This window comes from Moschus berezovskii, chromosome 10, assembly GCF_049115385.1.
Source record: "Moschus berezovskii isolate FMDL1 chromosome 10, NW_MosBer_1.0, whole genome shotgun sequence".
Lineage (NCBI taxonomy): Eukaryota > Metazoa > Chordata > Mammalia > Artiodactyla > Moschidae > Moschus > Moschus berezovskii.
The window spans coordinates 98,065,429-98,087,701 of record NC_142469.1 but is presented as its reverse complement, the minus strand read 5'-3'; the positions used below and the strand labels follow the sequence as shown (position 1 = coordinate 98,087,701).

Below are 22,273 nucleotides of genomic sequence, written 5' to 3'. Positions count from 1 at the left end.
ATGACCAAACACTGAGCAAGCCTTGTGCTCATCCACTATATTTTAGAATATCGGTTTTCAGCTCACTCCATCCTTTAACTAAAATATACATTTTTAATAAGTGAAGCAAATTCTTAACAGCTATAATTTTACATTTTGTTGGCATAGTTGTTCTATATCTAGAGAAAAACACATAGAGATGCAATGGAAATGAAAACTTAGGTCCCTGGTGAAATTTTTATGTGTATGAATGACAGTAAAAGTCTTGGGGATGCTTTTAGTCCTGAATCTTTGTGACATAATTTAGGTTTGAATTTTAAAATAATGAATAATAAGCAATAAGGGAGTGAGAGGCTTCTAAACTCTCAATAGATAAATTGTAAAACAAAGGCATAGAGGTTAGAAATGTTTTGCTGCAAGGACAATGAAGTTTTGCTGCTGCTGCTAAGTCACTTCAGTGGTGTCCGACTCTGTGCGACCCCATAGATGGCAGCCCAACAGGCTCCTCTGTCCCTGGGATTCTCCAGGCAAGAATACTGGAGTGGGTTGCCATTGCCTTCTCCACAATGAAGTTCTAAAATCTAATGTGTATAAATACATATGGAGGTATGAATTATGTATCTCTTCTTGCTTCTTCTAACTTGACAAAGCCTATCCAAATTATGAAGATGACAATTGTGTCAGTTCCACGGAATGCGTTTCTATAGTTACTATTGTATGGAAGACTCAATATATTCCCTTACGTTAAGAAGGGCACATATCCAAAGAAAACATTTGTGAAGTTGCTGTCAAAAAATAACGACTGAACAGAATTCATGAGAGACTTTTATGGTTCTCCCCTCAGGAGCATGTTAGAGCTGGGGACAGAGATTTATGTTGGTTTTCCATCACCTATGTTCTTAGCATTTGAACAGTGACTGACACAAAGAAATATCTGTTGAACGTATTAATTTAGCTTTTTAAAATCAACTAGTTATTTTTCATTGAAAAGGTAATACAGACATCCATTTAAAAATTTAGATTTTATATAAAGCACATAGGATGGAAAGTTATATTTGCTACTCACACTGGATTTCCAGGCTTCCACTATAAAAGCAACCACTATCACCGGTTTATACAATGTTCTTCTAGAATATTCTATGCATATAGAACATACGGATGTATTTCAATACATATGGAATGTATTTAAGCATAATGCATATATATGTATATATAGATATACATATAGATACGTATTTAGTTATTTAACATGGGTAGAGGTGTACTATATAGATCATGCTACATCTTAAATTTTTTTCACATAAATACTCTTAATTACGTATATTTTAAGAATTGCTTTCCAATAACTGAGCATTCATATAACATTTCCATTTTGCTTTTCATTTCTTTATGATTGAGGTTGACTGTCTTTTCATTTGTTGCAAACCTTTCGTGTTTGTTTTCTATGAACCGCCTCTAAGTTCTTTTTTTCTGTTTGTTTAATGGTCTTTTATAACTGATTTGTAAGCGGTCTTTTTACATTAAGAAAATGAGCTCATTGTCATATGTGTTGAAATATTTTTCCCAGTTGATCATTTGCCTTTTGACTTTGCATGTTATTTTTCTCTGTGCAGAAAAAACCTTTTATGTCATCACATTCACTAATCTTTTTGGAATCTGGGTTTTGTGTATTGTTTAGAAAAGCTTTCTCATCTCCAGAAGGAAATAAATTCTCCTATACCTACTTTTAATAGTTTTGTTATTTTATTTTATGCATTCAAAATTTTTATTCACCTGAAAGTTACATTGGTGAAATAGCTTTTTAAGGTGTTTTCCACACAGCTAGTCAGTTGACTAAGCCATATTGCTAAATTTTAGCATATGGACTTTGTGACCCCATGGACTTTAGCCCTCCAGGCTCCCCTGTCCATGGAATTCTCCAGGCAAGAATACTGGACTGGGTAGCCATTCTTTTCTACAAGAATCTTCATGACCCAGAGATCAAACCCAGGTCTCCTGCATTGTAGGTAGATTCTTTACCATCTGAGTCACCAGTGAAGTCCCAAACATTTATTTAGAAAAAAAATTAACATTATTATTATGGAAAATGCCTAACATATAAAAGTATATGGTGAACAGTGAGGAAGATGACCTGATAAACAAGATTTTGACATTATTGACCATATCTAAGACTGGAAACGTTTATTTCTTTTCTCTAACAATTCCAGCTACATAAATAAGAATTAACAAAGATGTTTATTTAAACTAATTTCCTGCATTTTTCCCAAGAAAATAAAGCAAAACAATCATCTTCATTAGGAAAAAATTAGGAAAATTTTTTCGTAATTTTTAAATGCCAAATAGGATGATTGCAGGGAACAAAATATCAAACAGTATTGTATAATTCCGTTTCCACACTTTCTATCTTTCTGTTACTTTGTGCTCCATGATTCTGGGGATGCCTACCATTACCTGAAAAGTCTGACTTACTAACAAATTGCACTGATTTTCTAAGAGTCTAACTGGATTTCTGATCTTTCTTCAGTATATATATATAAATAAAAGGTATTTCTTAGAAAACAGTACATCTTAGCACATTTTGTTATTTTGTGTTTCTGGTAATATTTTGGTTTTTATCTTATTCATTTTTCTATATACACCTAGCTAGATTTAGAGGACTGAAGGCATAATCAATATCAAATGAGTTTCATTAAAATATAATCGTTGTCAGAGAATAACACAAGCCATTGACTTGGCGAAAATATTTGCAAAAGGCATATCTGATAAAGTACTGCAACCCAAAATATACAAGGAACTCTTAAAATTCAACAAGTAGAAAACAAACAATGTGATTAAAAAATTAGCAAAATATCTGAACATATACCTTACCAAAGATACAGATGACAAATGTGTATGAAGATACTCAACATCTTATCTTGTTAGGGAAATGCAAATTAAAACAAGGAGATACATCTACACATCCGTCTGAATGGTCAAAATCCAAAAACACTGCCAACACCAAAAAGCTGTGAGGGTGTGGAGCAATAGGAATTCTCATACATTGCCGATGAGAATACAAAATATGTACAGCCATTTTTGGAAATCAATTTGTCTGTTTCTTACTAAACTAAAATATTCTTACCATATTATCCTTCAGTTGCACTCCTTAGATTTTACCTGAAGGAATTGAAAGCTTATATCCATATAAAAACCTGAATACATGTTTATAGCAACTTTATTCACAATTGCCAAAACTTGGAATCAACTAAGCAGAGATATTACTTTGCCAACAAAGGTCCATCTAGTCAAGGCTATGGTTTTTCCAGTGGTCATGTATGGATGTGAGAGTCGGACTGTGAAGAAAGCTGAGCGCTGAAGAATTGATGCTTTTGAACTGTGGTGTTGGAGAAGACTCTTGAGAGTCCCTTGGACTGCAAGGAGATCCAACCAGTCCATCCTAAAGGAGACCAGTCCTGGGTGTTCAGTGGAAGGACTGATGCTGAGGCTGAAACTCCAATACTTTGGCTACCTCATGCTAAGAGTTGACTCATTGGAAAATACCCTGATCCTGGGAAGGATCTGGGCAGGAAGAGAAGGGGATGACAGAGGATGAGATGGCTGGATGGTATCACTGACTCGATGGACATGAGTTTGAGTGAACTTCGGGAGTTGGTGATGGACAGGGAGGCCTGGCGTGCTGAGATTCATGGGGTCGCAAAGAGTCGGACACGACTGAGTGACTGAACTGAACTGAAGATGTCTTTAACAGGGGAATGGATGCATAAACTATGGTTCATCCAGATAATGGAATATTATTTGATGCCGAAAACAAATGAGCTATTAAGCCATGAAAAGACATTGAGGATTCTTGAGTGAATTTTACTAAGTGAAAGAAGCCAATCTGAGATTACATGCTATATGATTCCAACTATATTATATCCTGGAAAAGGCTCAAGGAGCATTTCACATAAATGAGATCATGTTACTGCTCTGTTTATAATCCCCCATTTGAATGCATTATACACAACTGACTGAGCCTGTAAAGACACGTGTTGTCTGGCCCCGCTTACCTCTGATTTTGCCTTTTAATTCTCTCACTCATTCTGTCCCTAGCTACACTGGCCTTCTTTCCGTCTCTTAAATGTATGGACACTAATTTCATACTCAGATGTTAGGGAAAAAAGCAACAGCTTTGTTGAGGTACGTGTGCTGGGTTGTGCTCAGTCGCTCAGTCTTGTCCGACTCTTGGAGGCTTTCTGGACTGTAGCCTGCCAGGCTTCTCTGTCCTTGGGATTCTCCAGCAAGCATACTGGAGTGGGTTGCTATTTCCTTCTCCAGGGGATCTTGCTGATGCAGGGATTGAACCTTCATATCTTGTGTCTCCTGCATTGGCAGGCATATTCTTACCACTGTTCTACCTGGGAATCCCTTTACTGAGGTATGATTGATGTTAAATAATGGCACAATTGAAAGTGTGCAGTTTGATAAGTTTTAACATATATCTACACCAATGAAACTATCATCACAATCAAGAAAGTGTAATCCCTCTCACCAGCCGTTTCCACATCCTCAGGTAACCACTGATCTGCTTTATATTATAGATTATTTTGCATTTTCTAGAATTTTATCTTTTTTGTCTGACTTATTTTTCACTCATCATAATTATTTTGAGACATGGCTCTTATTACCATGTATTGATATTCAATTTTATTTATTTTCACAATAGTTCAGTATTCCATTGTGGCCTTCCCTGGTGGCTCAGATGGTAAAGAATCTGCCTGCAGGTCAAGAGACCTGGGTTCAAACCCTGGGTCAGGAAGATCCCCTGGAGAAGGGAATGGCTACCCACTCCAGTATTCCTGCCTGGAGAATCCCATGGACAGAGGAGCCTGGTGGGCTACAGTCCCTGAAGCTGCAAAGAATCAGACACAACTGGGCAACCAACACTTTCATTTTTCACTTTCAGTATTTCACTGAATGGGTATACCACAATTTTGTTTATCCATTTACTTATTGATGTGTATTTAGGTTTTTTCCAGTGTTTGGCTATTTAAAATAAAGCCGCTATATACATTTGTATACATATCTTTGAACATACATATTCTTTCCTTTCTCTTGGATAAGTATCCAGGAGTAGAATGGCTAGGTTGTAGTTGGTGTATGATTAACTTTTTAAGAAACTATTGGTTTTCCAAAGTGATTGGACCATTTTATATTCCCACCAGTAATGTATGAGCATTCTGTTTGCTCCATTTCTACATCGAGGCCTAGTGAGACCAATATTTTTAACTTTAGCCGTTCTATTAGGTATGTAGGGGGTAAAACTGTGTTTTTAATTTTCATTTCCCTAATGAGTAACAGCACTGAACATCTTTTCAAATGCTTAGTTGACCTCTGTCTTCTTTTGTGAAATTTCTATTCACATCTTTTGCCCATTTTTAAAATTGGATTATTTTCTTGAGTTTTGAGATGTCTTTAAATATTCTGAATATGAAACATTTCATCACATATAGTTTGTCATTTTATTCCCTTAAAAATATCTTTCAAGAAATAGGAGTTATTTTAATAAAAGCTCCGATCTTTTCCTCTACAAATTTTGTACTTTCAGGTTTTACATTTAGGTCTATGATTTACTGAGTTAAATTTTGTATACAGAGAAAGATATGAATCAAATATGTTTTTTTCTTTTTTGCACCTAGATATTCAATTGTTCCATCACCATTTGTTGAAAAGATTATGCTTTCTCTGCTGAGCTGCTTATGCAGTTTTATAAAAAATCAATTGATCATATATTTGTATATTATTTTTGGACTTTCTGCTTTTTTCCATTGATCTATTTGCCATGCTTCATGTCAGACTATACTGTCTTGATTACTTTAAGATGAATTCAGAATTAGGCGTGTAACTCGTTGTTGTTATTGTTATAAAGTTGTTTTGTCTTTTTTGGCTCCTTTTTATTTAGTAAAAATAATAGTTTATCAGTTAAAAATATTCTGCTGGAATTTTGATTGGGTGTGATTTGAATTGATAGAGCAGTTCAAAGAGAATTAACATCTTAACAATATTGAGTCTTCTGACTCTTGGATAAAGTATATCTTTCCATTTCTTTAGATCTTTAATTCTCCTTGCAATATTTTTTTGCATTTTATTGTTAAGTCTTTCACATCTTTTGTTAGATTTATCCCTATTTTGAGTGCACGTCCTTCTACTCTGCCATCTTGAACAAATCTCCTCCCCCACTGTATATTTTTTGATGCTATTATAGTTTATAATTTATTTCCATTTCCAGTTTTTATTGTTAGAACGTAGATACAAAATTTATACTATATATTTACCTTCTATCCCATCCTTTGATAATTCAGTTCTAAGAGCTTTATTGTTTGTTTTAATTTTCATAGGATTTCCTTTCAAAATGTTCATGCCATCTGCAAATGAAGAGTTTTTCTTATTCCCTCCCATTCTGTGGAATTTGTTTAAAGTTTTTTCTTGCCCCATTGCACTGTGTAGCTTTTTGAGTACAATGGTGAATAGAAGTCATGAGTGTTTCTACCCTCGCCTTGTTCCAGAGCTTTTCACAGTGTGAACCTGAGTTTTTGGTGCATACACTTTCTGCATCTATTGAGCTGATCATGAGATTTTCTTCTATTATTCTGTTTATATGGTGATCTATATTGATTGCTTTTCAGTTGTTAAGCCTGGGATAAACTTCCCACAGTCATAATATAATTTCTGTATGTAACTGAATTCAACTTCAGTTCAGTTCAGTCGCTCAGTTGTGTCTGACTCTCCGCGACCCCATGAATCACAGCACGCCAGGCCTCCCTGTCCATCACCAACTCCCGGAGTTCACTCAAACTCATGTCCACAGAGTCGGTGATGCCATCCAGCCATCTCATTCTCTGTCGTCCCCTTCTCCTCCCGCCCCCAACCTTTCTCAGCATCAGAGTCTTTTCCAGTGAGTCAACTCGTCGTATGAGGTGGCCAAAGTATTGCAGCTTCAGCTTTAGCATCAGTCCTTCCAATGAACACCCAGGATTGATCTCCCTTAGAATGGACTGGTTGGATCTCCTTGCATTACAAGGGACTCTCAAGAGTCTTCTCCAGCACCACAGTTCAAAAGCATCAATTCTTCGGCGATCAGCTTTCTTCACAGCCCAACTCTCACATCCATACATGACCACGGGAAAAACCATAGCCTTGACTAGATGGACCTTGGTTGGCAAAGTAATGTCTCTGCTTTTTAATATATTATCAAGGTTGGTCATAACTTTCCTTCCAAGGAGTAAGCGTCTTTTAATTTCATGGCTGCAATCAGCATCTGCAGTGATTTTGGCGCCCCAAAAAATAAAGTCTGACACTGTTTCCACTGTTTTTCCATCTATTTCCCATGAAGTGATGAGACCAGATGCCATGATCTTTGTTTTCTGAATGTTGAGCTTCAAACCAACCTTCTCACTCTCCTCTTTCAACTTGCCAGTATTTTATTAAGAATTTTTACATCTGCATTCATGAGGGGTACTGGTCTAAAATTTTCTTTTCTTATAATGTCTCTGTTAGTTTTTCATATCTGAGTTCTGCTGCCTTCTTTAAAAGAGTTGGGAAATACTCCCTTCTCTACTTCCTGGAAGGTTTTAAAAGCCTTCTTGGGTCTTTTTGATCCTCATTATGTTTTAATTCTCCAAAAGTTAAAAAAAAAATAAATGTATGTAGTATTTTTTTTCCTGAAATATTTAGTATGTAATGAAAATTCATGGGTAAAAAAGTTTGATCATCTTAGGTTTTATTTATTCACATATTGTAATTCTTTACCTTCTTCTAAAGAAGAAGCACCAGGCAAACATGGCTCAGAGGTTAAAGCGTCTGCCTCCAATGCGGGAGACCCGGGTTCGATCCCTGGGTCGGGAAGATCCCCTGGAGAAGGAAACGGTAACCCACTCCAGTATTCTTGCCTGGAGAATGCCATGGCCGGAGAAGCCTGGTAGGCTACAGTCCACGGGGTCGCATAGAGTCGGACACTATTAACATATAATATGTAAATATGTATATTTGTTTGAGGAAATATATCCTAAGAGGTGCTTCTCTGAGTATATAGTGTGATTTCTGGATTTGAGCAACTTTTCATGTTATTTCTTAACAGAATTGTCTAAAAATAGTATGTCTACTGTTACACTTTTAAGTCAGTGTGACAGGAATTAAGAATATTAAGGATTATTTAAATTCTCAGATGCACCAAAAGCTTTATTAAGCTGGATGTTCCAGTCCTCTTAAAAATAAAGCTTTTCCTCGGGGCTGTTGAGGTCAATTATACTCATTTTAGTCTCATCTCTCTCTTTTTTAAATCTCCTTTTTTTAAATTCAATCACTTTCTTTCCAGAGTGAAATGAGCTATTAAATGGACAAAAGATAATCATGGAAAATAAAAGAAAAAAAATCAAGATCTTTAGGAAATGTAAGTCCCAAATCTCTGAAAACAGTTGTTCTTGTTATTTTTGCTTCTTGATTACATATGAACTGAGGTTTGCTTCCAGGATTTATAGTGCACTCAAGAGTTTTTGTTTTCATTCTTTTTTATTTTGTTTTGTTATTGCTTATGATAACACATGAATAAAAGTGAGAAATATTTCTGGGTTAAAACCCAAAACAATGGAATGATAATCAGATAGGATCAATTTATTCTAACTTAGTGTTCTAAAGAGTATGCTCTCATGACTTAACTGTACCTTATATTTCTGGAAAAATGTATGAACTTAAAATATGTTTGACTTTTAAAAATAAAGCAGGGAAGAATTAGAAGACATGTTTGTGTTGTGATTTGAAATTTGGGGGACCTAGGAATGATTATCTCAAGAATTTTCTCTTGCCTTTTTTTTTTTTTAATTCGGAAGACTTGTGCTTGAAGTTGTGCACTGGGAACATGAAACAGGCTTCAGACATGTTTGAATCATCAGCAGCTTTATTCAGATGAAGTCTTGCTAATCTTGGGGTTACCACTGAAACCAGTTGTTTTTTGGGGGGCTTTTTAACTTAAATAAGATATTTTTGCCTTCAGATCTCAACTTAATTTTGTGCTTCTCACTCACGGATAGAAAAAAGACATGATGCATACGTTTATTAAGCTTGGGAAGTAATGATTGGTAGCAAAAGAGGACCCTGAAGCCAGAGGAAGGGAATTAAGGAATCAGAGACAGGCCATCTTATTCTGTTTTCTTTATGCAGAAATGGCTCAAGATGAGATTAGAAATAATGTTGTGCACAAATATATTTTAAAAATGTTTAGCAGGCACATTTTCCAGTCATGTTATGATGAGAAACAGATGTAGATGCTGTAAAATCATGTCAAATATGAACTGCCTGTGTACCCCATGTATATGTGTAAATATTTAACTAGAAAAACAGTCATGTGAGAATAACTCTGGAGAAATCTTGGAAGCAGGAAGCCACAAATTATAGGTCTGAAATTTACCATGCACGGTTTAGAAGTCCAGATAAGTAAAACCAAATGAAGAGACAGAAAGTGTTATAAATAGTTCATGCTTTTTGGGGAGGAGGAGGGAAGAAAAAGGATTAGGAAAAATTTTAAAATACTTCAGCTACAGGCAGTACACTTAATTATAACCAGAGTGCTAAGAATCATACGATTGGAATTCAGTTATGTATTTGAATCTAGAGTATATTACTTACCAACTCACATAGGAAAAATTACTATGGACTGATAGCTTATCCTCTGTTGGTTTCTAAAGTCACTGTATCAGCCTTATCCCTGACAATCTTCCTGGAAGGCACTCTGTTGGAGACAGAGAGTTCTACTAACACAGCTAGTAGATCTGTTGGAACAGATCTCCATATTTCTGCAGGTTCTGGATGATGAAGTTGGCTTCAGTTCATGGGCCAGAGTGGGGCAGGGGAAGGTAATTACTGATTTCAGAAGCATGTTGTATGGAAAAGTAGAAATGAAAACCGAATTGCAGCTTCCATTGCATCCATAATCTTGAGTTTACACTCCTTGAGTGGAAGAGTGAAATGAATTTGCCCAGTTTTGTTTATTTATTTTTTTAAGATGAAAAAATATAATTTTATGTATTTTTGTTTTTGGCTGTGCTGGGTCTTGGCTGCTGTTCGGACCTTCTCTTGTTGCAGTGAGCAGGGGCTACTTCTCTCGTTGCGGTGTTCGGGCTTCTCACTGCAGTGGCCTCTCGTGGTGGTGGAGCACAGGTTGTCGAGCACACGAGCTTCAGCAGTTGTGGCACATGGGCCCAGTAGTTGTTCCCACTCTGGAGCACAGGATCAGTAACTGTGGCACATGAGCTCAGTTGCTCAGTGGCATGTGGGATCCTCACAGATCTGGGATTGAACCCGTGTCTCTTGCACTGGCAGGTGGATTCTTTACCACTGAGCCACCAGGGAAGCCCTGAGGATTTTTTTTTTTTTCCTTTGGATGTGAACCATTTAAAAGTCATTGTTGAATTTTTTATTATCTTGTTTCTGTTTTATGGTTTGGTTTCTTGGCCATGAGGCTTGTGGGATATTATTGGTTCCCTGACCAGGGATTGAACCCTAACCCGCTGCATCGAAAAGGAAAGTCTTAACCACTGGACCACCAGGGAAGTCCCTGAATTTGCCCCATTTTATTACTTTGTTTTCAGGTTTAATTTTCATTTCATCAAAATACTATTGTCTAATTATCTTCTGAGCTTTAGGTTATTTGATGGAAGTATCTCCCCCATGTAGTGAAATGTGCAGCTCAGAAGGGTTAGAGTTCTGTGAGTTTTAACAGATGCATGTTTTCATGTAACCCACATTGTTACCAAGATATGGAGTATTTCCCTTGTGCCCCATGACAGTCAATCCCTCATCCTCTCCTCTCCCCAGAGACAACCATGGCTCTGATTTCTTTCCCTGTAGATTACTTTTGTCTGTTCCAGAACTTCTTGTCACGCTCTCTTAGGAATCTGGCTTCTTTTGTTCATCACAGTATTATTATATGTGGGATTAATTTTTGCTGTTTTCAGTTCAGTTCAGTCACTCAGTTGTGTCCGACTCTTTGCGATCCCATGAACCGCAGCATGCTAGGCCTCCCTGTCCATCACCAACTCCTGGAGTTCACTCAAACCCATGTCCATCAAATCAGTGATGCCATCCAACCATCTCATCCTCCGTCATCCCCTTCTCCTCCTGCCCCCTCAATCTTTCCCAGCATCAGGGTCTTTTCAAATGAGTCAGCTCTTCACATCAGGTGGCCAAAGTATTGGAGTTTCAGCTTCAACATCAGTCCTTCCAATGAACACCCAGGAGTGATCTCCTTTAGGATGGACTGGTTGGATCTCCTTGCAGTCCAAGGGACTCTCAACAGTCTTGTCCAACACCACAGTTCAAAAGCATCAGTTCTTTGGCACTCAGCTTTTTTCACAGTCCAACTCTTACATCCATACATGACCACTGGAAAAATCATAGCCTTGTCTAGATGGACCTTTGTTGGCAAAGTAATATCTCTGCTTTTTAATATGCTGTCTATGTGGGTCATAACATTTGTTCCAAGGAGTAAGCGTCTTTTAATTTCATGGCTACAATCACCATCTGCAGTGATTTAGGAGCCCAGAAAAATAAATCAGTCACTGTTCTCACTGTTTCCCCATCTATTTGCCATGAAGTGATGGTCCCGGATACCATGATCTTAGTTTTCTGAATGTTGAGCTTTAACCCAACTTTTTCACTCTCCTCTCTCACTTTCATCAAGAGGCTCTTTAGTTGCTGTTTTATGTATTGGTGATAGTTCATTTCTGTTTGCTGATGCCTATTCTATCATATGAGTACATCACAATTTGTTACAAATGGAAGTTTGTACCTTTTGGTCACCTTCACCCATTCCCCCCTCTTCCCACTGGCACTGCCTTCACTGCCACCTTCCCCTTCCTTCCCTCACCTCTGGCAACCACCAATATGTTCTCTGTATCTGTGAAGGTTTTTTTTTTTTTTTAAGTTTTTCTTTTACTATTCTACATGTAAGTGAAAACATGTAACATTTTTCTTTCTCTAACTTATTTCACTTGGCAAAATGTCCTTTAAGTCCATCCATGCTGTCATAAATGGCAGAATTTTCTTTTTTATGGCTAAGTTAAAGTCCCTTGTGTGAGTGTACACACACATATACACACTCATGGTTGACCCTTAAACAGTATGGGCTTAACTGCACAAGTCCACTTATGTGCAAATTTTTTTCCAGAAGTACATAGAGTACTACATGATCCAAGGTTGGTTGAACCTGAGAGGTGTATCAGTTCAGTTCAGTTCAGTTGCTCAGTCATGTCCAACTCTTTGAGACCCCATGAACCACAGCACATCAGGCTCCCCTGTCCATCGCCAACTCCCAGAGTTTACCCAAACTCATGTCCATTGAGTTGGTAATGCCACCCAACCATCTCATCCTCTGTCATCCCCTTCTTCTCCTGCCCTCAGTCTTTCCCAGCATCAGGGTCTTTTCAAATGAGTCAGCTCTTCTCATCAGGTGGCCAAAGTATTGGACTCTCAGCTTCAACATCAGTCCTTCCAATGAACACCCAGGACTGATCTCCTTTAGGATGGACTGGTTGGATATCCTTGGAAAACTCAGCAGTGGCCACAGGACTGGAAGAGGTCAGTCTTCATTCCAATCCCAAAGAAAGGCAATGCCAAAGAATGCTCAAACTACCGCACAATTGCACTCATCTCACACGCTAGTAAAGTCATGCTCAAAATTCTCCAAGCCAGGCTTCAGCAGTATGTAAACCGTGAACTCCCAGATGTTCAAGCAGGTTTTAGAAAAGGCAGAGGAACCAGAGATCAAATTGCCAACATCCACTGGATCATGGAGAAAGCAAGAGAGTTTCAGAAAAACATCTATTTCTGCTTCATTGACTATGCCAAAGTCTTTGACTGTGTGGATCACAATAAACTGTGGAACGTTCTGAAAGAGATGGGAGTACCAGACCACCTGACCTACCTCTTGAGAAACCTGTATGCAGGTCAGGAAGCAACAGTTAGAACTGTACATGGAACAATAGACTGGTTCCAAATAGGAAAAGGAGTACGTCAAGGTTGTATATTGTCACCCTGCTTATTTAACTTATATGCAGAGTACATCATGAGAAATACTGGGCTGAAGGAAGCACAAGCTGGAATCAAGATTGTTGGGAGAAATATCAATAACCTCAGATATGCAGATGACACCACCCTTATGGCAGAAAGTGAAGAGGAACTCAAAAGCCTCTTGATGAAAGTGAAAGAGGAGAGTGAAAAGGTTGGCTTGAAGCTCAACATTCAGAAAACAAAGATCATGGCATCTGGTCCCATCACTTCATGGGAAATAGATGGAAAAACAGTGGAAACAGTGTCAGACTTTATTTTTTTGGGCTCCAAAATCACTGCAGATGCTGATTGCAGCCATGAAATTAAAAGACGCTTGCTCCTTGGAAGGAAAGTTATGACCAACCTTGATAGTATATTAAAAAGCAGAGACATTACTTTGCCAACCAAGGTCCATCTAGTCAAGGCAATGGCTTTTCCCGTGGTCATGTATGGATGTGAGAGTTGGACTGTGAAGAAGGCTGATCGCCGAAGAATCGATGCTTTTGAACTGTGGTGTTGGAGAAGACTCTTGAGAGTCCCTTATACTGCAAGGAGACCCAACCAGTCCATTCTAAAGGAGATCAATCCTGGATGTTCATTGAAGGGACTGATGCTAAAGCTGAAACTGCAATACTTTGGCCACCTCATGCGACGAGTTGACTCACTGGAAAAGACTCTGATGCTGGGAGGGATTGGGGGCAGGAGGAGAAGGGGACGACAGAGAATGAGATGGCTGGATGGCATCACCGACTCTGTGGGCATGAGTTTGAGTGTACTCCGGTAGTTGGTGATGGACAGGGAGGCCTGGCGTGCTGTGATTCATGGGGTCGCGGAGAGTCGGACACGACTGAGCGACTGAACTGAACTGAACTGAACTGAACTGAACTGGTTGGATATCCTTGCAGTCCAAGGGACTCTCAAGAGTCTTCTCCAACACCACAGTTCAAAAGCATCAATTCTTTGGCGCTCAGCTTTCTTCACAGTCCAATTCTCCCATCCATACATGACTACTGGAAAAACCATAGCTTTGACTAGATGGATCTTTGTTGACAAAGTAATGTCTCTGCTTTTTAATATGCTGTCCAGGTTGGTCATAACTTTCCTTCCAAGGAGTAAGCGTCCTTTAATTTCATGGCTGCAATCACCATCTACAGTGATTTTGGAGCTCCCCAAAATATACAGAGAGTTAACTAGGAGACTTAAGGATCTGGGGATTTTGGTAACCTCCCATGGCTGGTCCTGGAACCAGATTCCTTTGGATACTAATGGACAGCTTTATACCATGTTTTCTTTATCCATTCATCCATCAGTAGACATGAAGGTTGTTTCCATGTCTTGGCTATTATGAATAATACTGCAGTGAACATGGGGGTGCTGGTATTTTTTTCAAGTTAATATGTTCATTTCTTTTGGATAAATACCCAGAAGTGGAATTGCTGGTTCATATGGTAGTTCTATTTCTGGTTTTCTGAGGGACTTCCATATTGGTTTCTGTAGAGCAGACATTAATGTTAATCACACAAAATAAATACAGATGTGAGGTATTTGGAATCCTGGGTAGTTTAACACAGAGAGCTCAGGGAAGAGCTCTATCTGAGAGACATTCTGGGGGAATGGAAAGGAGCTAGCACTAGATACATAATGTTTAATAAAGGTTAAGTTTTCTTTTTTGGGGAAATCATATTATTTGGAAGAGACAGTAATGTTTTAGCATACATTAACCTTCTTCCCCATATGTCCCATTGCAGAACTTTCCCCATCTAAGATGACTTGTCATACTTGTAAAGGAGTTCCTTGTTTTTTTAAAAAAATAACTGTACTTGTTTACACTTTAGAAACGGGAACTATGAAGACTATGTAACTCATTTTTAATGGTCTGCCCCATGTTACTAAGTTACAAATATCATAACTGATCTTAAGTTGAAAAATATTGTTATCCTGTAAAACTAGCAACAAATTAGAACCTTCAGAAGTATTACTGCTTTATGGAAATTATAAGTGCATATTACTGTTCCACTGTATTGCAGTAGGGGCTGGTATATTTATAGTTCTTTTACTAATGTCTTTTCTAAGGAAGTCTGAAATTAATATGAAGTATACTTTATTTTTTGTTGTATATAAAATCTGCTTTGGGAAGGAATGCTGACTTCCGAATAAGTTTGGTAAAAAAGATGAATTAAGTGGTAAAATTAAAATTTTGAAGTCCTCATTAAAATATTTCAGACAGGAATATAAGCATATGCATCATAGATTTTGGCCCCTTCTCATCTTGTTCTTATTTCTTTCTGCAATTCACTGTCTTACTCTTCTCCCTCTCCCCGTAAGAATTGCTGAAGCTTCTAGAGAACTATTTACACTTAAGTCGCAGTTTTCAAAGAAACGCTGTGCCTTTCTTCTTTTCAGCAGTAGGATTCTTATGAGAAATTCTTCATTTGCTGGTTGTAATATTTGTCAGTGGGTGCGTGTGAGAGGGGCAAGTTGGGAAGAGTGGCTCCGTATACGATGAGTGTATGTACTATGAGTGTAGTACTTAGCACATAGATGGGCTTAATGCTGTTAGAAGACATTAATTATTACTCACTGTGTTTAATGAATGTTTGGAGCAAAAGGCAGGCTGTAGGTAGCAATAAAGACATGGTGAATACTTTTCTAGGTTCTTCTTACTTTAAATTTAGATCTGGAAAAGAGTCTAAAGCTTGTTAAATACTAATTTGTGTTATTCTTATCATAATTTGGTGAAAGAGATTACTTGGTGGGGGAGTGAGATTAAGGATAACAGAAGTAGAAGGTACAGTTCTGGACTCCTATTACGGACAGATTCATATGTTGTATGTTATAAATTCATATGTTATAGACCTAACCCCTAGAACCTCAGAATGTGACCGTATTTAGAGATAGGGCCATTCAAGAGGTAATTAAGTTGAAGTGGGAATGTTAATGTGAATCCTAAACTAACTGTGACATCTTGATCTTACACTTCAGCCTCAACAACCCTGAGAAAATAAACTTCTGTAGTTGAAGCCTCCCAGTCTGTGGTAGTCTATTGTGTCATCCCTAGTAAACTAATAGAACCACCTGTATGATGGATCACACACAGAGGGGAAGATACGCAAATGTTGGTTGCATATAGTGTGTACAGATGGAGGGAGCAGGGAGAGAGAGAAATAAAGTGAGATTCAGGGGTAAACACACTGAGGTCTGAGAACTGAGTCTGGCATTGACTATCTACATGACTTTGAGCAAATAAGTTATTGGGCTGGCCAAAAAGTTAGTTTGGGGTTTCCCATAACATTTTTTGGAAAACTCAGATGAACTTTTTGGCCAGCCCAGTGTTTGCCCTTCCTGAGTTTCAGATTTGTCCTTCAAAAAATGTTTGCATTGTGAGGGTCAGGGCTGAGAATTGGAACTGGGAGGTGATCCTGAGTGTTCATTGCTCTGCCTCTTCGTTGCCATGCACCTGCTTTCCTGGGAGCAGCTGTAGGGTGAGGGTGTGGATGCTGAGACCTTTCTGCAGAAGGATGTCAGAGATCATCTCTGGGTCTTGGTTTCTTGACTGCAAAGAAATAAGGGGATTGCATTGTACTGTTGAGCTCTAACCCAAGGTCATTTCTTTAAACTCTGAAATGTTACATTTGTAAGGAATTTAAGGAAATGAGTTGGATGAGAAGGCATGGAAGGGGATTCTAGATGAAAGTCACCATGTATCAGTTCAGTTCAGTTCAGTCGCTCAGTCGTGTCTGACTCTTTTTGACCCCATGAATCACAGCACGCCAGGCCTCCCTGTCCATCACCAACTCCTGGAGTTCACTCAAACTCATGTCCATCGAGTCGGTGATGCCATCCAGCCATCTCATTCTCTGTTGTCTCCGTCTCCTCCCATCTCCAATCCTTCCTAGCATCAGACTCTTTTCCAGTGAGTCAACTTGACGTATGAGGTGGCCAAAGCATGTATACCGAAGCATTATTAAATAATGAGAAAACAAGCACTGATGAGGTTAATTTGACTGTTATGGAGAACTTATTAGAATCAGATACCCGAGTGGGTAGAACCGGAGAAGAGGGAAGTTGAGTGTAGTTTCATTGGTTGAAAGGAAAAGCTAGTGATAGAGAACTATAATTATTTTAAAATTAGTGAGATGTAATTTTTGTGAAAGCTCGTTCTAACATGTATGTGTAAGATGGATAGATGCAAAAAGAGGAAGAAGGTAGAAATATAGGGAGAAGAATAAAGATAGACGGGCCTAGTGATGGTTATGGAGATGGAAAAATGCTTGGGGAAGAGTGTATGGTAGAAATTACTAAGGAGTGGGTATAGTAGTTGAAGGACAAGGGAGCCCAGGAAAATGAGAAGCAAGGGTGGCGAACCAGGCTCTTGAGGGGGAACTGGGTTTTTCTCCTAAGAAAGACTCCTGTCTGGGTCACGGTTGAGATGGAAAGGGCTGAGTAGACAGCCAGGAAGTACCAGCCTTCTTGTTAATTTTCTCATGACTTAAAACAAAAGACTGTTTTAGACATAGATAGACTGACTCTGTCTAGAAATGCAAATGAGGATTTTTTTTTTCCTTTTCCAATTTGAAGATAGGTGGGAGAGTTCCCAGGTTAATGTTATAACCATTTGTAGTACTAGGAGGTCGGCAGAGAGCCGTTGATAGGTGGCTGTCTATGGATCTGATCATCCTAGCCTCTTGTTTTTCAGGATCTCTGGCTTCTGTTCCAATGACTTACTCTGCCAGGAAGCCCTAATGTAAGAAGTATCTCATTCAAGATATCAAAATGGTTCTTCATGTTTTTTAGAATTTGTTCAGTGTTGGCTCCCAGTGCTGTTAGTGGTGAACCTGCCTGCCAATGGAGGTAGACGTAAGAGATGTAGGTTTGATTCCTGGGTTGGGAAGGTCCCCTGGAGGAGGGCACAGCAACCCACTCCAGTATTCTTGCCTAAGAATCCCATGGACAGAGAAACCTGGTGGGCTGTGGTTCTCAGGGTCACAAAGAGTTAGACACGTCTGAAGTGACTTAGCACTCACAAAGTGATGGGCTGAGATTTGGGAAGGAAAAGATAAATGCGATGTGAACCCTTTCATCAAGAAAAACCTGGGCTAAGGGCTGACAGACTTGGATATGGACTTGTATATGCTCCTAAGCCAACGTCACAGTGTTGCCACACAGCTGCATTTTAACCTTATGGGGACTTATGCAGAATGGCTAAAGTTGTTGGGTTGTCGATCAACGCTGACTCCAGATGATAACTGTGTGTTTTGAAGGTGATCTATATAGTTGGGTATTGCAGAGTCAACAAATAGAAATATAAAGGAACGTGGGAAAAGAGAGGAAACTATTATTAAGCATCAACTAAGTGCCTGAGACTAACTGGGCAAATTCACGGGAATTGTGTCACTTTGTCTTCACAAATGCCCCAGGTCCTAAATTATAATCACTTAATAGATGCAGAAATTGAGGCTTGGTAAGAACAATGGTTTCCCCAAAGTCCCACACAGCTAGTTGGAAGCAGAAGCAGGATTTCAGTGTGTCCACAGTCCTTCTACCACGTGGTGTGGTTACAACTAAATGAGACAAATTAAGCATGGGTGAAAGAGGAAGTGGGAAAACTGAGTTTTGCTGCCTCTGTGAAAATACGTGTGTGACTCAGAGATTTCTGACAGCAGGACCCACAGTTTGCGCAGTCAAGGTCTGGAAATATTTCAGTTACTAGATGCAGGAGATTTTTAACTCAATGACAGAGGCTTGCTATCAGCCAAAAGCTGTGATAAGCATTTCTTTGAGCTGGTATATAGATATACCTATGAGATCAAGGTGGCCTCTCTGAATGTTTGACACTGAAAACCATGTGTAGGTGAATCTCATTTATCTGCAAATTATCTATACCAAAACCTCATACATTCAGCATACAGCAGAAATCAGCAAATCAGTAAAACTGTGAAGACTCAAATAGATATCGTAAACAATAAATAATAAATCCCATGCACTATAGTTTTTATTCCATTCAAAATGACCTGAAGCCCTCAATTTTTTCTTATTGCATATCTGCTTTCCAAATCTATTGGAACATAGGAGAAATTTTTCATTACTACTATTGAAAACAGGGAGAAATAATGTCTGACATGAAAGAATTAGACAAAAATATAAAAAATAAAAAGCAGCTGTAAGAGTTCAGAGATCTCAGCATCAATTCAAATTACGATCAAAGACCCTCAATGGATCCTAGGAATTACCCTTTGTTGACTGAAAAAAAAAATGAACCCCCTAAAAATTGAGAATTATGCTTCATTCAGTGGACATTCTGAGGACTTCAAGTCCAGGGAACAGGACTCTCAGATCACTCTGAGGGACTGCTCCTAAGAGGCAAAGAGGAAGCCAGGATATATAGGAGTTTTTTTTTTACAAAGACTAGGTAATCGGCGCATCAAAAGATTACTGTTAATGAAAGAAAACCAGGTATCTCAAGTTAATGAATTTAGTGCTTTTCTATGTATGGGGAGATGCAGGAGTCTGGGCTCACTGTACTATTCCTTCGACATGCACCTCAGCTATCTAGGGCCAGGATCCTGTGCTTTTTCATCCAGCGTCTCCTCGGGGTGCACCACTGGGGCAGCTGTAGCAGTGGACTGCTGGATGAAGACATCCCGTTTCCACGCTGAGTTCCCTCAGAGCTCCCTGTCGGGGAGGCAGCAATGTGATGGCCTGATGGCTGCAGCATCCTTTGTTTACTGACAGGGCAGGTGGCTTTGTTAATTCACACATTGTAATATGCCCATGCAAGAAAGCAGATTTTTAAAAAAATTTATTTTTTAATTGAAGGATATTGTTTTACCGAAATTTGTCATTTTCTGTTAAACATCAACCCGAATCAGCCATAGGTGTACATATGTCCCCTCCCTCTTGAACTTCCCTCCTATCTCCCTCCCCATCCCACCTCTCTCGATTGTTACAGAGACCCTGCTTGGGTTCCTTAGTCATACAGCAAATTCCCATTGGCTGTCTCTTTTACATATGGTAATGTAAGTTTCCATATTGCTCTCTCCATACACCTCACCCTCTCCTCCTTTCTCCCCACGTCCATAAGTCTGTTCTCATGTCTGTTTCTCCATTCAGTTCAGTTCAGTTCAGTCGCTCAGTCGTGTCCGACTCTTTGCGACCCCATGAATCACAGCATGCCAGGCCTCCATGTCCATCACCAACTCCCGGAATTCACTCAAACTCATGTCCATTGAGTCGGTGATGCCATCCAGCCATCTCATTCTCTGTCATCCCCTTCTCCTCCCTCCCCCAATCCTTCCCAGCATCAGAGTCCTTTCCAGTGAGTCAACTCTTCGCATGAGGTGGCCAAAGTATTGGAGTTTCAGCTTCAACATCAGTCCTTCCAATGAACACCCAGGACTGATCTCCTTTAGAATGGACTGGTTGGATCTCCTTGCAGTCCAAGGGACTCTCAAGAGTCTTCTCCAACACCACTGTTCAAAAGCATCAATTCTTTGGCGATCAGCTTTCTTCACAGTCCAACTCTCACATCCATACATGACCACTGAAAAAACCATAGCCTTGACTTCCCTTGTCTCTCCATTGCTGCCCAGCAAATAAATTCATCAGTACCATCTTTCTAGATTCCATATATATGCATTAGTTTATGACATTTATCTTTCTCTTTCTGACTTACTGCACTCCGTGTAATAGGCTCTAGGCTCATCCACCTCATTAGAACTGACTACTGGCTGATGGTGGCTCAGAAGTTAAAGTGTCTGCCTCCCATGCGGGAGACCCGGGTTCAATCCCTGGGTCGGGAAGATCCCCTGGAGAAGGAAACGGTAACCCACTCCAGTATTCTTGCCTGGAGAATCCCATGGATGGAGAAGCCTGGTAGGCTACTGTCCACGGGGTCGCAAAGAGTCGGACACGACTGAGCGACGGAACGGAACGGAACTGGCTGAGTAGCATTCCACTGTAAATATGTACCATAACTTCTTTATCCATTCCTCTATTGATTGCCATCGATGTTGCTTCCATGTTCTAACTATTGTAAATAGTGCTGCAATGAACATTGGGGTACATGTGTCTTTTTCAATTTTGGCTTCCTCAGGGTATATGTCTAGTAATAGGATTGTTGGGTCATATGGTGGTTTTATTCCTAGTTTTTTAAGGAATCTCCATACCATCTTTTATAGTAGCTGTATCAATTTACATTCCCACCAGCAATGCAAAAGTGTTCCCTTTTCTCCACACTTTCTCCAGCATTTATTGTTTGTAGACTTTTTGAAGATGGCCATTGTGACTGGTGTGAGGCGGTTTCTCATTGTAGCTTTCATTTGCATTTCTCTAATAATGAGTGATGTTGAGCATCTTTTCATGTTTGTTAGCTATCTGTATGTCTTCTTTGGAGAAATGCTTGTTTAGGTCTTTTTCTCACTTTTTGACTGGGTTGTTGTTTTTCTTATATTGAGTTGTATGAGTGGCTAGTATATTTTGGAATTTAATTCTTTGTCAGTTGTTTCCTTTGCTATTATTTTCTCCCATTCTGAGAAATTTTTGTAGTTTCCTTTGCTGTGCAAAAGCTTTTATGTTTAATTAGGTCCCACTTGTTTATTTTTGTTTTTATTTTCATTACTCTAGGAACTGGGTCATAGAAGATCTTGCTTTGATTTATATCATTGAATGTTCTGCCTATGTTTTCCTCTAAGAGTTTTATAGTTTCTGGTCTTACATTTAGGTCTTTAATTGATAATGAGTGTATGGCATTAAGGAAGTGTAATAATTTCATTAGTTTACATGTAGCTGTCCAGTTTCCTCAGCACCACTGATTGAAGAGCTGTTTTTGCTCCATCATATATTCTTGCCTCCTTTGTCAAAAATAAGGAACCCATGGGTGCATAGGTTTATCTCTGGGCTTTCTATCTTGTTCCATTGGTCTATATTTCTGTTTTTGTGACAGTACCATACTGTCTTGAATACTGTAGCTTTGTAGTATAGTCTGAAGTCAGGAAGGTTGATTCCTCCAGCTCCATTCTTCTTTCTCAAGACTGAAGAAAGCAGATATTTTTTAATGTTGACCCAGAGTCATTAATAGAAGATTAAACTACAGGCTACTTTTCTAAGTACGTAAGAGGTATATAGTGCATTCATAATACATTCAGTTGTGTAAAATAACTAACATGAAAAAAAGTGTCATTGCTTAAAAGGTAAGAAATCAGCCATCTAAAACTTA

At 38.9% G+C, this 22,273-nt stretch overlaps 1 protein-coding gene across 5 annotated transcripts in view; it reads left to right on the top strand.

Moving 5' to 3' along the window:
• IPCEF1 (interaction protein for cytohesin exchange factors 1) overlaps window positions 1-22,273 on the top strand; it is a 173,241-nt gene that overhangs the window by 15,266 nt on the left and 135,702 nt on the right. The window contains exon 2 of one of the 5 annotated variants that reach the window (XM_055432848.2): window positions 8,333-8,407. The exons of the other annotated variants lie outside the window; for them this stretch is intronic. The gene's annotated coding sequence lies outside the window, so the exon portion shown is untranslated. The remainder of the gene's footprint in view (window positions 1-8,332; window positions 8,408-22,273) is intronic. 5 annotated transcript variants of the gene reach the window in all.